Here is an 18,406-nt window from a genome sequence, read left to right as displayed (position 1 = left end):
AGATATGCTTTTCTGCATTTTATTAGTCACTAATAATTTACCATAAAAAGATCATAAAAGCAGAGATAAACTGCAAAGATAGTGGAAATTAATACAGGTCTATTTTCTACCTAAATAGGATAATATGGCTAACACAGTTAGCTCATTAAGTACACTTCAGTTGTTTCTGGTTTTTTTTGCTACATAGAATATATTTTTCATATAATTGTATAACATCTGTATGGTTAGAGAATATTTCTTATTTTCAGATGTGCAAACATATGCAATTGGAATTTGTTTGTAGTCCATGACAGGTGTGGACTCCTCTTGTTTTGAGTTTTTAAAATGTTTCTCTCCTTTTCTTTTTTCAAACCATTGAAAGCTACATCGTATTAGTGCTTCTCCTAATTGGATTTTTTTCATTCTTCCGTCATTCTTTTTTTGTTTAGATCCCTCACCCTGACCTCCTGTTGACCCTCATCATCTAAGTGGCTGGATCCCTTCTATCCTGCCCTTCCTTTCTTTCCTTTCCATTCCACCTTTTTTTTATTTCATGCTCCCTCCTTCTTTCCTTCCTGATTGACATCCACACATCCTCTGTCCTTTCTAAGATTGGTTAGTCTGTTCTTCCAAGTCTGATTGGTCCATCATCCTTACACAGTCCATCTTACAAAAGTCTATCCTTTCTGTCAAACTTTCTTTCTTACTATGTCTCTCCCTTTTTTCATGCCATCTCCTTTCCCACTTCCCTTCTTCCAAACTTCTGTCCTTTTGCCATCTTTCTGCCCATCTTTCTCCTCTCCATCCTCCCATTTTTTCCAGCTTTTCGTCTTCTCTTTTCATTCTTCCTATTTTCTTTTAGAAAGATTGCTTCCTCTAGTTCTTACTCTGTGTGTCTCCCCCACTGCCTTATATTGCAACCATCCCTTTTTCCTTATCTGCTTATTTCTTTAAGTGCCTTCATTCTGCAACTCTTTTTCTTTTTTTCTTACATTCATCTGTCATTCCATTTATACTTCCTCTCATAGCTATTAGTACCATTTATACAGTGAATCCCAAATTTATATCTGCTATGCAGATGTCTATTCCAGAGTTATATACATTATTTAATAATTAACAACTTACTTGGATATCTAGTAGACTCCTCAAACTGAATATATGTAAAACTGAACTCCTGGGCATTTCTGCTTTGGGAAATGGCTGATTCGTTTGTCTCAGACCAACTTAACTGCTAAAAATTCCTAGACAAGCTGACAAACTATTTTCTTAAATATCTTTGACATCATCAGAGAGTTACAAAGATAGTAAGAGTCTGTGGGGCTGAGATCTGGAAGAAGAAGAAAACGAAGAGAATTGAGCTTGACATTTGATACTGCTTTTTCCTTAATGCAGAAGTCAATTCTGAAAATTAAATGGTGACTAAGAGGCTGAGCAGAATTTCAGCAGTCTCATTGGGCTGGAAGAAAAAAAATAAGAGTTCAAAGCCTGCCAAGGAAGAAGATTCCTGGACTACTTGCAACTTTTTGTTGGGACTCTTGAAAGGCAATTTCCTAGGAGTAGGGGAATAAAACATCCTGTATAACCACTGAGGTCCAGTTAAATCAGCTTAATACTTGATTGATTGATGGTATTGTACCATATTTTAGAAGCCTGCTACAAGCAAATGTTAATATTCTGTAAAAGAAGATATCTGTTGTTTTTTATACATAGTGCCTGGAACTCAGTCAAAAATTACCAGTCATTCTAAAAGTCAAGAAATGACTGAAACCAAAAGGAAAAAAAAAATTATACCCATAGGAGGTCCAGACATTAGAGTTATCAGTCATGTACTTTAAAACAATTGTGGTAAATATTTTCAAAAAATTGGATAAGACAGGGAATTTTGGCAGAGAGCTATAAATATAACAAAATGAGACTATTACAAATGGAAAATACAGTAGCTAAAATTAGTAAGTCAATGAATTGGTTAATCACAAGATTAGATATAGCTAAGGAAATAATTAGTGAACTGCCAGATACTTCAGAAAAAAATAGCCAGACTCTGAAGCACAGAGAGGCAATAGGATAGAAAATACAGAAAAGAGCACGAGAGACATAGGGACATGGTAAAGGGGTCTAGCATATTCATATTGAATCCCAGAAGGAAAGGAAAGATACTTATCCAGAATCTGCAGATCAGATATGAAGGAAATTCTAGAAGGAGCTTGTCAGGCAAAGAGATACAGAAAAATATGAAGAGCAATGGCAACTGAGTACAGTCATCCCTTGATATCCATGGTGAATTGATTGCAGGACCAATCACGGATGCCTAAATCTACAGATGCTCAAGTCCCTATATAAAATGGCATAGTACTTGTATAACCTACACACATCCTCCCATATACTTTAAATAATCTCTAGATTACTTATAATACCTCATTCAATATAAATGCTATATAAATAGTTATTATATTGTTTTAAATAGTTTTATTGTTTTATACTTTTTAATTTATTTTTTTCAGATATTTTTGATCTGCTGTTGGTTGCATCTGCACATGCACAACCCATAGGTATGTAGGGCAAACAGTTTATGGGTAAATATGAATGGATACTAACTGTTCAAAGCAATAGTAATTACACACACACAAACACACACACAGAGAAGCATACTTCAAAAAGTTCTTGGAAAAATAGAATTACAAGATAATATGAATATTTCCATAAACTTTTTTAAGGACCCTCACACACACACACACACAAACACAAACAATTGTACCAAATTTGGTGCACTGGGTTGAATGGCCACCCAAAGTTATTGAAACTTAATCCCCACTGTAACTGTTGAGGGTGGGAAATCCTATTGTGGTAATTGAAAGGTGGGGCCTTGAAGAGGTGATTAGATTATGAGGACCATGCCCTAGTGAATGGGTTAATCTATTTGATGGTGTAAGGGCAGTCATGGGCAGGGTTCTGAGGATTTTAAAAGGAAGGTGCATGAGGAGCTCTCTCTGCTCTGCCATTTCTACCATGTGACACCCTGCATTGCTATAGAGTCTCACCAGGTGTATTCCCTGGACTTTGAACTTCCCAACCTCTGAGTCTGTAAGCAATAAATTTTGTTTTCTTTATAAATTACCTAGTTCTAGGTATTTTGTTATAAGCAACAGAGATGGGCTAATAGAGAAGATTGGTACCAGAGAAGTGGGGTGTTACTTATAACAGATACCTGAAAATGTGGAAGCAGCTCTGAAACTGGATAATGGGGAAAGGCTAGAAGAATCTGAAGGAGCAGGCTTTAAAAAGCCTAGCTGCTGGTGGGAGTCTAGAAGACAAGAAAACCAGGGAAAATTTGGAACTTCTTAGAGACTGGTTAAATGCTGGTGAGCAGAATGCTGGTAGAAATATTGACAGTAAAGGCCATTCTGAGAAGATCTCAGATATAAATAAGAAGGGATTTATTGGAAACTAGGGTAGAAATCACCCTTGCTATGAACTGGCAAGGAACTTGGCTGCATTCTGTTTATGCCCAAAAGTTTTATGGAATGTGGAACTTCAAGGTGCTGACCCAGGGTATTTGGTGGAAGAAATTCCTAAGCAGCAAAGCATTCCAGAAGATACGTGGCTGTTTGCAATAGCTTATGCTGAGTTATGGGAGAAAAGGCATAATGTAAAAATTCTAAAGAAAGCAGAGGGCAAAAAGTTGGAAAATTTCAGCCTGGCCATGAAAACAAGGGTGTCAGCCCAGTGACTGTTTACTAAGGAGATTAGTACAGCAGAAAAGAATTATCAAAAGAAGGGGGAAAAGACCTTGAAGGCATTTCAGAGATCTTCAAGGCTGCTTCTTCCATTACAGGCCCAGAGGCCTCGGGAGATAGAATGGTCTCAGGGAACAGGCCTGAGGTATCCTCCACAGGCTCACTTCCCAGGGCCACTTCAGGAAGCTTCTTATAGCACAGCTTCTCCAGCTGTGGCTAAATTGGCCTCATGTGTGGCTGGACCTGCAGCTTTGGAAAGATACAAGCCAGAAGCCTTTGCAGCATCCCTGTGATGTTAAGTTGGCAGTCTCACAGAATGCCAGAGCTGTGGAGGCTTGGGAGCCTCTACCCAGATTTCAAAGGATATATGGAAAAGCCTGGGAACCCAGGAAGAGATCTGTTTTGGAGAAGTGGAGTCACCACATAGAACTTTCACTAGAGCAATGCCAAGTGGAAATGTGGGGTTGGAGTTGCAGCACGAAAACCCCACCAGTGCCATGCCTAGTGGAGCTGTGAGAGAGGGACCACCATGGCAACCCCAGACATGTAGAGCTACCAGCATGCAACACCAGCCTTGGGAGAGTTAAAGCGTTTGCTGGAGACTAGGAAAGCCATAGGATTGGGATTGCCGAAGGACACGGGGACCCAACCCCCACACCAGCATGCAGAAGACTCCAAACATGGCATCAAGGGACATGATTTGCCAGCTTTGAGATTTGATACCTGCCCTGATGGATTTCAGACTTGCTTAGGACCTGTTACCCCTTTTTTTTTGGCCTATTTTTCCCTTTTTGAATAGGAATATATACCCTCTGTTTGTCCCACCATTGTATCTTGGAAGTAGATAACTTGATTTCACAGATGGGATTTTGGATTTTTGAGTTGAAACAATTAAGACTTTGGGGATGAAATGAATGTATTTGTGTGAAAAGGACACGAGTGGTGGGCCAGAGCAGAATGCAGTGGATTGAATGGTCCCCACCCAAAGTCACTGAAGCTTAATCCCCACTGTTAACTGTACAGAGTGGGAAATCCTGTTATGCTTTATTGAAAAGTGGGGCCTTGAAGTGGTGATTAGATTGTGAGGAACATGCCCTAGTGAACGGGTTAATCCATTTGATGGTATAGTGGCAGTTATGGGCATGAGTCTGCGGGCTTTAAAAGGAGCATGCTGGAGGAGCTCTCTCTGCTCCGCCATTTCTGCCATGTGACACCTTGCATTGCTGTAGTGACACCTCACCAGATGTGTTCTCCGGGTTTTGTACTTCACAGCCTCTGAAACTGTAAGCAGTAAATTTTGTTTTCTTTATAAATTACCCAGTTCCACACATTTTGTTATAAGCAACAGAGATGGGCTAATACAGATGGGCAGGGTTTAAATGGAGTCAATATATTTTAAGGTCTTTGCACTGTTAGTGAGGCAGTAAGAGTACTAATTTATATTAGACTTTAAGAAGTCAAGGATATATGTTGTGATTTGTAGGTAGCCTCTCAAAGAACACTAAAAAAATTGTAACTAACAACCTAAGAATGGAAGAAAATGGCATAATAAAAATATTTGATTTAGAAGAAGGCAAGAAAGGGGACATAGAACAAGTGGAACAAATATTAAGATAGATAGACCTTATATGTGTTAGTATTATATTAACTATTAATGGACCACCTTCTCCAATGAACAAAGATTGTTAAAAAAACAGATAAAACCAACTATTAAATTGTGCTATATGAAATTACTGTTTTTACACATCTAAAACAGTTCAATATTAGCAATTTCAAGTGGTTCAACATAAATTATGCTGCTTATAAGAAATAGGCCTTAATTATGTGGATTAAGATAGGGTGAAATTAAAAGCATGGAGAAAGATATACCATGTGAACATTAATAGAAAGAAAGGTAATACGGCTTTACTAATATCAGATAAAGTAAAATTTAAAGCAAGAAACGTTATTATTAAATAATGAAAAAGAGGGACATTTTGGAATCACAATCTTTAAAATGGATAATCCTACAGGAAGATAGAGCAATTCTTAATTTGTAAGTATAAAATATAGCCTTAAAATAAAGCCAAAACTGATAGAAGTAAAGGGAGAAATATACAAATATATAGTCATACAGGGAAATATTAATACATGTCTTTCTTTCTATTATTGAAGCAATATGGTTAACAACCTTGACTTAGTTTGTATACTAGAGCGTTTTACCCAACACCTGCAGGATATACATTCTTTTCAAGTGCACATTGAAAATTTAACAAATTTGGGCCGGCCCGGTGGCGCACTGGATAGTGCGCTGCTTGGGAAGCGCGGCAGCGCTCCCGTCCGAGGGTTCGGATCCCACGTACAGACCGGCTCCCGCTCACTGGCTGAGCGAGGCGCGGGAGCAACGCCGAGGCTTGCGATCCCGTTGCCGGTCCCCGGTCCGGTACGGGGGCAACACTGAGGGTTGCGATCCGTTGCCGGACACGGAAAAAAGACAAAAAAAAAAAAAAAGAAAAAGAAAATTTAACAAATTTAATTGTATCCCAGGTCTCATCAAATTTTAAAACATTGTAATAACAGAGAATATGTTTTTTGACTACAATGGAATAAGCTAGGAATTAATAACAAAAATATAATTAACGAATCTCCAAATGTTGATAATTAAACATTATTCTTATAAATAACCTATGGGCCAAAGAAGAAATTACAGAGGAAATTTGAAAATATTTTGAACTAAATGATTATAAAAATGACATATCAAAATTCATGAAATACATCTAAAGCAGTGTTTAGATGAACATTTATAGCCCTAAAAGGATATAGTTGAAAAAGAAAAACTGAAAAATCTGTGATCTAAGCATCCATGCCCAAAAAGTTGAAAAAAATCAGATAAAATAAACTCAAAGAAAGTAAAAGTTAAAAAAAAGAATAAAAATTAAAGTTGAACACTTCATTTTTACCTCTTAAACAGAATAAAACAAATAAAAAAATCCCCAAAACTGTTCATCCTGCATTCACCCATCTCAAAAAATAGAAATTCCATCCTGTTATGTGCTCTGAACTTGGAGTCAACTTTGACTCCTTTCTTTCTCTCCTACCTCACGTTTGATCAAGTGATCCAGTAGATTTTACCTTCAGAATATACCCAGAATCCAATTATTTCTCATTCTCTTCATTGATAGGCTGGTTTAAGCCATGATCATCTTTTACCAGGATAACTGCTTTAATTTCTTATTTGATCTTGTCTGTACCCTCACCTTAATTCTTCACACAACAGTCAAAATTACCCTGTAAAAACCTTCAAGTCGTTCTTCTGTTCCTGACCTTCCAGTTGCTTTCCATTTCTCTCAGCATAAAAACCAAAGCCTTTACAATGGCCAAGGAGACCCTAAATAATTTGCTTCCCCTACCTTATTCTTTACCCTCTTCCTATCCTTCACTGGGCTGCAACCAGTGGCCAACTTGCTGTTCCTCAGGCATGCATTGCATATATGGGCCTTTGCACTTGTTTCTTTTCCCAAATATCTACATGGCTTAATACTTCACTTCAGAAGGCTGTTAAGTATCACCTTATTAATGAAATCTTCTTTGATCAGTTCATAAAACAATGATCCCTTTCCCCCATACTTTTCCCCACTACACTATTTATTTTTCTCTAGTATATGCCTGGCACATAGACACTCAAGTATTTATTGCCAAGTGAATAAGTGCATGGATGGAACTGTTCTACATGGTATTACTACCATGATAGAGTAATACCAGTGTGGGGAAGAGCTTTCCAAACCTGTTTATTTCAGGATGCTGTAAATTCATCTATTTGTTTTGTTTTGTTTTTGGAAATAATTTTAGACTTACAGAAGAGTTGCAAAAATACTGCAGAGAGTTCCCATATAGTCTTCACCCAGAATCTCTTATTGTTAACACTATATAACCATAGTATAATTATCAAAATTAAGAAATTAACATTGGTACAATACTATTAACTAAACTACAGACTTTATTTGGATTTCACTAATTTTTCCACTTCCATCCCAAAATCCAACCGAGATTCTCCATTGCATTTAGGTGTCATGTCTCTGCACTCTCCTCTGATTAATGACAATTTCTCTCTTATTTCTGTCTTTCCTTATCTTTTATAGCCTTGAGACTTTTAAAAGTATGCATCAGGTATTTTATATGATGTTCCTCAATTTGGGTATATCTGGCATTTTGTTACAATTAGATTGAGGTTATGCATTTTGGAGGAAGAATACCACAGAGGTGATGTGCCCTTCTCATATCAGGGGACGTATGGTATCAGCATGTCTTATTACTAGCGATATTAACCTTGATCACATGGCTAATTTAGTGTCTGCCGGGTTTTTGCACTTTAATTACTATTTTTCCTTTGTAGTGAATATTTTGAGAGAGATACTTTGAGACTATGCAAATATTCTATTTTTTTTAAACTTTCAGCCATTAATTTTACTATTCATTAATAGATCTTCCCTGAAGCAATTATGTTCTAATCATGATTTTTCCATTTCATTCATTCCATATTTATTATATTGGAATTCTTCCATAATGAAGAGTTGTTTTTCTTCTTTCCCATTCATTTAATTTTTCAATCATTTATTTATAAAAGTACAGGGTCATTAGTGCTCGTTTTACTCTTTAGGTTTTAATTCATTACTATCACTGTTTATTTTGTTTAAATTTTTCCAGCTTAGTCACCCATTCTATTGTTTGACATGAACCCATCCTATTTTTCTTGAGCACTTCCTAAAGTAAGGAAGCACCATGAGACGCTTCAGCTCACCTTGTATTTTTCTTGCCCCAGCCCTGAAATCAGCCACTGCTCTGTTGAGCCTTGATTGTTCTTATTGGAGAAGGATATTTAGAAATCAAGGTCTGGGTGCCTGTCTCATCTTTTAGAGTTTTATTTTTCTTTTCCTGATACTCCTTTATTCCTACACTATGAAAGCATCTAAAAAACTTGAATTGTATGTAGAATAAAATTAACATTATTAGAAGAGAATTTTCTGATAGGAATATCAGAAAATCGACATATGTAGCTCTGCCATTTGCTTCTGTCCACATGTAGAACAAATTTTATTTAGTTCCATGTTCATCCTGTAAAGCCTAGATATTATACATGATTTTTGGCCTCTGGTGTCATAATGCAATAGTTTCTAAAAATACATGTGAAATAGTAAAAGTCCTAGATTTCAGATACTTTTATGTGATTTGGGGATTAGGGAGACAGAAATTACATAGCCTTATGCTAGTTTAAGTCAACCTTAGAAGGTAAAAGATAACTTCATGTAAAGAGTAGCTTAAGCTGCTGTCACAAAGTGCTGTGATAGTACTGAAATACCCTGTGAAATAGTAAAAGTCCTAGATTTCAGATACTTTTATGTGATTTGGGGATTAGGGAGACATAAATTACATAGCCTTATGCTAGTTTAAGTCAACCTTAGAAGGTAGAAGATAACTTCATGTAAAGAGTAGCTTAAGCTGCTGTCACAAAGTGCTGTGATAGTACTGAAATACCGCGATTAGTCATCATCTTTCTAAAACTTTAGAGATCTTCCTCAGCATGATTGCTTTTCTTTCATATATCCTTTAACATCAGGGATCTCAATAATACAATGCTTAAATGCTATGACAATAAATTTGCATATCTTAATCTCATTAAACTTTGGAGCTCCGGGGGCCGGCCCGGTGGCGCACTGCTACAGTGCGCCGCTTGGGAGCGCGGCGGCACTCCCGCCGAGGGTTCGGATCCCACATACAGACCGGCCGCTCACTGGCTGAGCGAGGAGCGGGGGCAACACCGAGGGTTGCGATCCCGTTGCCGGTCCCGGTCCGGTACGGGCATGACACTGAGGGTTGCAATCCGTTGCCGGTCACGAAAAAAGACAAAAAAATAAAAAAAATAAAAATAAACTTTGGAGCTCCAAGGACTGGAATTCTGGGGTTTTTTTTGTATCCTAAGTAGATGCCCAGATGTTGATTGTATAAATGAGAGAATGTACCTTAGAATATGTGGTTCTATGTTAGATAAAATAAATTCTTAGCCTCACCTCTTATGTTTGTCTCTCTAAGCATAGAACAGGTTCTGTCATATACTTTCATAGCACCCATAAACTCAAGAGATATTTGTCATTTTCAAAAATGAAATCAAGTGTGTGTAGGATGTGTTTGAGGTTCATGAGAGGTTCATAACTTATTAGTAATTAAATAAAATTGACCTTTTTTGGAAAAGGAAAATCACTTCAGATTTAGGATTGTAAAATTTTTATTTGTTTTGTCCTACCTCTCTTTTTAAAAAAAAAATTTTTATATTTACTTTATTGTTGTAAGAATGCTTAATGTAAGATGTACCTTTTTTTTTTTTAAAGATGACCGATAAGGGGATCTCAACCCTTGACTTGGTGTTGTCAGCACCACGCTCACCCAGTGAGCAAACCGGCCATCACTATATGGGATCCGAACCCGCGGCCTTGGTGTTATCAGCACCGCACTCTACCGAGTGAGCCACAGGCCGGCCCGTAAGATGTACCTTTCTGACAAATTTTTAGGTGTACAATATGGTATTGTTAACTATAGGCACAATGTTGTACAGCACATCTCTAGAAATTATTCATCTTGCATAATTGAAACTTTGGTACCCATTAATTAACTTCTTATTTCACCCCTCCTCTCAGCACCTGATAACCACTGTTCTATCTTTTCTCTGCTTCCATGAGTTTGACCATTTTAGGTACATCATATAATTGGAATCATGCAGTATTTGTCCTTCTTTAACTAACTTATTTCACTTAGCATGTCTTTAAGGCTTATCCATGTTGTCACATATTGAAGGATTTGCTTCTTTTTAAAGGCTGAATAATATTCCATTGTGTATGAGTGTGTGTGTGTATGTGTATGTATGTATGTATGTGTGTGTGTGTATATGTATATATGTCTGTGTGCGTGTGTGTGTGTATATATATATCACATTGTTGTTATCTATTCTTTTAATCATGAACATTTAAGTTGTTTCCACATCTTGGCTATTTTGAATAGTGCTGCAGTGAACACGGGAATACTACTATCTTTTGAGATCCTGACTTCAGTTATTTTGAATAAATACCCAGAATAGGATTGCTGAATTATGTGGTAGTTCTCTTTTTAATTTTTTGAGGAATCTCGATACTGTTTCTTATAGTGGCCACACGATTTTACATTCCCACCGCCAGTGTACTAGGGCTCCACTTTTTCCACATCCTTGCCAACACTTGTCTTTTGTGGGTTTTTTTTTATGGTAATATGAGGGTATTTGAACAAGTTTGTAAAAATAGAATTAAAAGATAATACAAATCTTTCCGTAAACTTTTTGAAGACCCCTTATAGCTGTCCTAACAGGTGTAAGGTGATATCTGATTGTGGTTTTGATGTGCATTTCCCTGATGATTAGTGATGCTGAGCAGTCTTTTCATATATCTGTTGGCCATTTGTATGTCTTCTTTGCAGAAACCCATTTTTTAACCAGGTTATTAGGTTTTTAACTGTTGAGCTGCAGGAGCTTCTTATATATTTTGGAAATTATACCCTTATCAGATAAATGATTTGCAAATATTTTCTCTCATTACATAGGTTGCCTTTTTACTCTGTTAATGGTTTCTTTTGCTGTGCAAAAACTTTTTAGTTTGATGTACTCTCACTTGTCAATTTTTGCTTTTGTTACCAGTGCCTTTGGTGTCATATCCATGAAATCCTTGACAGGACAAATGTCATGCTTACACCCTTTATTTTCTTCTACAATTTTACAGTTTCTTGTCATATATGTAAGTCTTTAATCTTTTTTTTTGGAGGGGGCAGCTGGCTAGTACAGGGATCCAAACCCTTGACGTTGGTGTCACCAACATCACACTCTAACCCACTGAGCTAACTGGCCAGCCCCTCTTTAATATGTTTTGAGTTGATTCTTGTGTATGGTGTAAGATGCAGGTCCTATTTCATTCCTTTGCATGTGGATATCATTTTCCTGCACCAGTTGCTAAGAGACTGTCCTTCCCACATGTTTATTCTTGTCACCTTTGTTGGAGAACATTTGGCCATGTATATGTGAATTTATTTCTGGGCTGTCTATTCTGTTCCATTGGTCTACATGTCTGTCTTTATACCAGTACCATACTGTTTTAGATACTGGAGCCTCGTAATGTATTTTGAAATCAGGAAGTGTGATGCCTCTAGCTTTGTTCTTCTTTAAAATTGATTTTGACTGTTTGGAGTCCTTTGTGGCACCATGAGAATTTAGGAAATTTTTTTTTTCTATTGGGATTTTGATAGGGATCACATTGAATCTGTAGATTGCTTTGAGTAGTGTGGACCTTTTAACAATATTAATTCTTTCAGTGCGTGAACACAGGATATCTTTCTGTTTATTTGTGTCATCTTTCATTTCTTTTATCAATGTTTGATAGTTTACAGGTCTTTCATCTTTTATGTTTATTCCTAAGTATTTTTATTCTTTTTGATGCTATTGTAAATGGGATTGTTTCCCTAATTTCCTTTTCAGATAGATCATTTTTAGTGTATAGAAATGCAACTGATTTTTATATGTTGGCTTTGTATTCTGCAACTTTACTGAATTCATTTATTAGTTCCACCAGTTTATTGGTGGAGTCTTTAGGGTTTTCTGTATATAAGATCCTGTCATCTGCAAACAGGAACAGTTTTGCTTCTTCCTTTCCAATTTGTATGCCTTTTATTTCTTTTTCTTGCTTCATTGTACTGGCTAAGACTTCCAGTACTATGTCGAATAGAAGGGATAAGAGTGGGCATCCTTGTTTTGTTCCTGATCTTAGAGGAAAAGCTTTCAGTTTTTGCTTTTTTTTTTATCATCAAGAATGGGGTTAGCTATGGGCTTTTCATATACTGTTTTTATTATGTTGAGGTAATTTTTTCTATTCTTAGTTTGTTGAGAGGTTTTTATGGGGTACGTCGGGGGAAGGACCAAATTTCTTTATTTAAAGAAATTGTACAAATGAAAGAACTTAAGTGGATATTTTGGTACAACATATAGAAAAGCTAAAGGAAACCCCAAATGCATGCACTGCCTTGGTGACCAGAGGTGTCATCCCATGGCTATGGGGAACTTAGCCTAACACTTAGCTCTCTTTATCACTGTCTCCCAGGGTATGCTTGTCAAAGAGATAATCTACCATGCTAGATTCGGGGGCTCTCGCTCAAGTTGGTTACCCAGTTCTTTGATGAATTTCACCTGCTCATTTAGGTAATGCATGTCAATGAAGTTATGCAAGTGGAGGTCCTTTTTGTCAGTGGCCAATTTTTGCAGTTCCGGTAGTGACTGATTCAGGCTTTTTTCCAAGTGTAATGCACATTCCATTGCATTCAGCCTGCTCTTTCCATTGTCAGGGTCTGGTTTCTTGATATCCTGAAGGAAGATTCAGCCACCTTTTTGGTTCTGCAACTTCATCAGTTTCTCAGCATGTTCCCTCTCCTCATGAGACTGGTGAAGAAAGTATATGGGAAAGTTCTTCAAAGCCACATCATCAAGGTCAAAGTAGTAAGATATATACAGGTAGACATAGGAGGCATAGAGTTCCAGGTTGATCTGGCAGTTGATGGCAGCCTCTGACTTCTGGGGGTAGTTCTGGTGCACCTGCCAGGTAGACATGGTTGTCATGGCAGTGGCTGAGAAGAGGCTGCAGATGCTGCTACTACATGGTACTGGAGCAGCAGTTGGGGCCTTGGGGCGGTCTGATGGTGCTGTGAGGAAGTGCACAGAGGGCTGACTCTGAGCAGCCAGCTAGGGTGGGGGACAGTCACTGTCCTAGCACTGTTGAAGCAATAAACTATGGCAACTCTCAGTGAAGAAGGTCTCTGTTGAGAATTTTTATGAGGAAAATATGTAGAATTTTATCAAACACTTCTTCTGCATCTATTGAGATGATCATGTGATTGTTATCCTTCATTCTGCTAATGAGGTATATCACACTGATTTTTGTATGTTGAATCATCCTTGCATTCCAGGGATAAATCCCACTTGATCATGGTGTATGAGACTTTCAATGTGCTGTAGAATTTGTTTTGCTAGCATTTTGTTAAGGGCTTTTGCATCTTTTCTTTAAGGATATTTGCATGTCGTTTTTTGTGTTGTCTTTTTCTGGCTTTGGTATCAGGGTAATGCTGGTCTCATAAAATATTTTTGTAAATGTCCACTTCTTTTCAATGTTTTGGAAGAGCTTGAGAAGGATTGGCACTAATTCTTGTTAAGTATTTGGTAGAATTCACCAGTAGATCCACTCTCGGGCTTTTCTTTGTGGGGTGGTTTTTGATTACTTGTTACTAGTTGTAGATCTGTTTAGACTCTCTATTTCTTCATTATTCAGTCTTGTTAATTTTTACACATCCAGGAACTATAAAAAGAAGAACAAACTCAGTCCAAAGTTAGCAGAAGGAAGGAAATAATAAAAATCATTAAAATAAAATAGAGAAGAGAAAAACAATAGAAGTAAATGAGTTGGTGTTTTGAGGAATGTATTCATTTCTTCTAAGTTATCCAGTTATTTGGTGTATAATGATTCATAGTAGTCTCTTATGATCCTTTTTATTTCTGTGGCATCGGTAATAATGTCTCCTCTTTCGTTTTTTAGTTAATTTATTTGAGACTTCTCTCTTTTATTCTCAGTCTAGGTAAAGGTTTTTCAATTTTGTTTATCTTTTCAAAATACCAACTCTTAGTTTCATTTATTTTTTGCTACTGTTTTTCTCTTCTCTATTTTATTTTAATAATTTTTATTATTTCCCTCCTTCTGCTAACTTTGGGCTTTTTATAGTTCCTGGAGGTATAAAGTTAGGTTATGTATTTGAGATCTTTCTTCTTTTTTAGTGTAGGTGTTTATCACTGTGAACCCTAGTGTTTTTGCTACATTCCATAAGTTTTGATATATTGTGTTTTTGTTTCCATTTGTCTGTGGATATTTTCTAATTTCCCTTTTGGTTTCTTCTTTGGTCCATTGATTATTCAAAAGTGTGTTGTTTAATTTCTACATATTTGTGAATTTTCCAATTTTCCTTATACAATTGATTTCTAATTTCATTCCATTATAGTAAGAAAAGATATATGGTATGATTTTAATCTTCTTAAATTTGTTATTAATTGTTTTGTGACCTAACATGTGATTTTTCCTGGAGAATGTTCTGGGTGCACTTGAGAAGAATGTAGACTTTGCTGCTGTTTGGGTGGAATGTTCTGTGTGTGTCTGTTAGGTCTGTTTGGTCTATAGTGTGGTTCAGAGTTGCTGTTTCTTTGTTGGTTTTCTGTCTGGTTGTTCTATCCATTATTGAAAAGAGGGTGTTGAAGTCTCTTCCTATTATTGTATTGTTGTCTATTTCTCCATTCAGTTCTGTCAATGTTTATATATTTAGATGCTCTGATATTAGGTGCATATATATTTACAATTGTATCTTCCTGGTGAATCGACCCTTTTATTAAGCCAAAGTGAATCTCTTGTACACAGCATATAGTAGGATCTTTTTTTTTTTTTAATCCAGTAAGCTCTCTGTCTTTTGACTGAAAAGTTTAATCCATTTACATTTAAAGTAATTATTGATACGGAAGGATTTAAAATTGCCATTTTGTTAATTGTTTTCTGTTATTTTGCCCCTCTTTTCCTCTCTTGCTGTCTTTGTATTTTGTTGATATTTGTTGTCATTATGCTTTTGTTCCTATCTCTTTCTTATTTGTGTATAACCTCTGTAAGTATTTTCTTTGTGGTTACCATGGGACTTATGTAAAATATTTTATAGTTACAACAGTGTGTTTTAAGCTGGTAACAACTTAACTTTAATCACATACAAAAAACTCTACACTTTCACCTTTTTGGTCCACACACTGCTGTGTTATTGATGTCATAGTTTACATCTATTTATATTATGTATCCATTAACATCTTTTTTAGTTGTAGTTATTTTTAGCACTTTTTTCTTTTAACTGTAATATTAGAATTAAAAGTAGTTACCTACTATCTTTACAGTAATATATATAGTATTCTTTATTTGTCTATATATTTACCTTTGCCAATGAGTTTTATACTTTCTTATGCTATCATGTTGCTGTTTAGCATCCTTTCATTTCAAGTTGAAGAACTCCCTTTACCATTTCTTGTAAGGTAGGTCTGGTGGTAATAAACTCCCTCAGCTTTTGTCTGTCTGGGAAAGTACTCTTCATTTTTGAAGGACGGTCTTGCCAGGTATAGTATTCTTAGCTGATATTTTTTCATTCTGTACTTTGAATATCATCTCATTATCTTCTGACCTGCAAGGTTTCTGCTGAGATATTCACTAATAGTCTTCTGGAGGTTCTTTTTTATGTGACAAGTTGCTTTTCCTTTGCTGCTTACAAATTTCTCTTTGTCTTTGACTTTTGAAGATTTAATTACAATGTGTCTCAGTGTGGATTTTTTTGGATTCAAATTATTTAAGTTCTTTTGGGCTTCTTGGAGCTGAATGTTCATTTCTTTGCCTACATTTGGGAAGTTTTAAGCTATTACTTATTTGAATAAGCTTTCTTGTCTTTTTTTCCTCTTTTCTCCTTCTGAAACTCTTGATGGTGTGCCATAAGTCCCTCAAGTTCTCTTCACTCTTTTTCATTCATTCATTCGTTCATACTTTTTTATTTTTTAGTTCCTCCTACTGAATAATTTCAAATTACCTGTCTCTGTGTTTAATGATTCTTTATTCTGCTTGTACTAGTCTGCTGCTGAAGCCATCTAATGAATTTTTCAGTTTAGTTATTATATTCTTTAGCTTCAAGATCTGTTTGGTTCTTTTTCCAATTTTCTGTCTCTTTGTTGAAATTTCCACTTTGTTCATGCATTGTTCTCCTGAGCTCACTGAGCATTTTTATGATGGTTATTTTGAGTTCTCTGTCAGATAATTCATATATCTCCATTACATTAGGGTCAGTTTTGGTGGTTTTATCTTGTTCCTTTGTTTGGATTGTGTTTTCCTATTTCTTCATCATTTTTGACTCTGTGTTGGTATCTGTGCATGAGAAAAAACCACCACCTCTCCCAGTCTTCATGAATTGGCTTCATGTAGGAGAAGACTTTCATCAGTCAAACTGGCCAGAGCTTCTGTGGGCCTCTCATACCTTCATACTAGTCTAAACTGCCATCTTTGTTCTTAGTGGCCCCACATATCTAGAGTATGCTGGGTCCTGACAGCACTCTTAAGTGCAACAGAAGCCAATTTCTCAAGTAGCACCAGAAGAAGTTAGAATGTTGTATGTGTGGTCCAACTCTTTCCTTCCCCAGGATGAGATAAGAGCTGGAGCTTTTCACCCACTTGCTCTTCTCTGGTTTGGGATGGAGGCCATGGTAAATGTTTGCATGCTAGTTAAGACCACCTTCTTTGTTCTCTAGATTTAGTGATCCCACTTCCTTTGCTATATTACCTCTTGAATTTCTATCCAGATTTCAACCCCCTTATCATATTGACTTTATCCATGCCACCATCATCTTTCTTGCAGATAAGTGTAGTAGCCACCTAAGTTATTTTCCTGTTTCTGTCCTTTGCCTGATACCCACTTTCTACCTAGCAGTCCATGTGATTCTTTTCAAAGCTAATTCACATCATGTCCCAATCTCTGCTCAAAACCTTGTAATGAGTTCCCAACTCATTGAGTAAAAGTCAGGGTTCATACCATGGTTTACATGGCCACTTATGATTTGATTCCTAGTAAATCCTTGACATCATTTTCTTACTGTTCTTTCCCCTAGTGTTTGACCTCCAAGCATATTGGCATTTTTTTGGTTCCTCAAACAAGCATAAGGTCACATGTGTCTGGGCCTTTGCCCTCTATGATATTCTCTTGTCTCAGATAGGTCATTTACTCCCTTAGGTGTTTCTCTCTGCTGACATGTCATCTTCATTTATTAATTTAAAATATATTTATTGAATGTAGTGAAGAAAAGAGGCAAAAATCCTACTGTCATGGAGCTTAACGTCTGAGTAGGGGTGAGAGACAGATAACTAACCCATAAGATATATAGTATGTAAGATAAAGGCACATGTTAAAGGGAAAAATATAGCAAGGAAGGGTGATCAGGAATGCTAGGGACCAGAAGTGGGGGAGGGATCTGTTTCAAATAGGGTGGTCAGAGAGATCATCACTTCAAAGATGACATTTGAGTGAAGACCTAAAGAAAGTGAGGAATCGAACCATGTAGATAGATGAGAGAAGTGCATTCTAGATAGAAAGAATCCTGTGGAAAAGCACTCAGGTTGGAGCATTTCTGGCATGTTCAGGGGATCCCAAGGAGGCTGTGTGGCTGGAACAAAGTGAGTGAAAGAAAGAGTAGTAGGTTCTGTAGGACCTAGAGAGCTATTTTTTTTTTCCTTTTTGTCTTTTTTCGTGACCGGCAACGGATTGCAACCCTCAGTGTTGCGCCCGTACCGGACCGGGACCGGCAACGGGATCGCAACCCTCGGTGTTGCGCCCGCACCTTGCTCAGCCAGTGAGCGGCCGGTCTGTATGTGGGATCCGAACCCTCGGCGGGAGCGCCGCCGCGTTCCCAAGTGGAGTACTGTAGCAGTGCGCCACCGGGCCGGCCCTAGAGAGCTATTTTAAGGACTCTTTTTTTTTTTTTTTACTTTGAATAGGTTGGGAAATTATTAGAACTGGAGGATTTGTTCAGAGAGATGACATGACCACTTGGT

At 36.9% G+C, this 18,406-nt stretch overlaps 1 pseudogene; it reads right to left on the bottom strand.

The window, feature by feature from the left end:
- Positions 1–12,829: 12,829 nt before the first annotated feature.
- Positions 12,830–13,368, bottom strand: LOC103584975 (annotated as a pseudogene).
- Positions 13,369–18,406: the final 5,038 nt, after the last annotated feature.

This window comes from Galeopterus variegatus, unplaced genomic scaffold (assembly GCF_000696425.1).
Source record: "Galeopterus variegatus unplaced genomic scaffold, G_variegatus-3.0.2 Scaffold207, whole genome shotgun sequence".
Classification (NCBI taxonomy): domain Eukaryota; kingdom Metazoa; phylum Chordata; class Mammalia; order Dermoptera; family Cynocephalidae; genus Galeopterus; species Galeopterus variegatus.
This window is presented reverse-complemented; position numbering and strand designations above follow the sequence as displayed.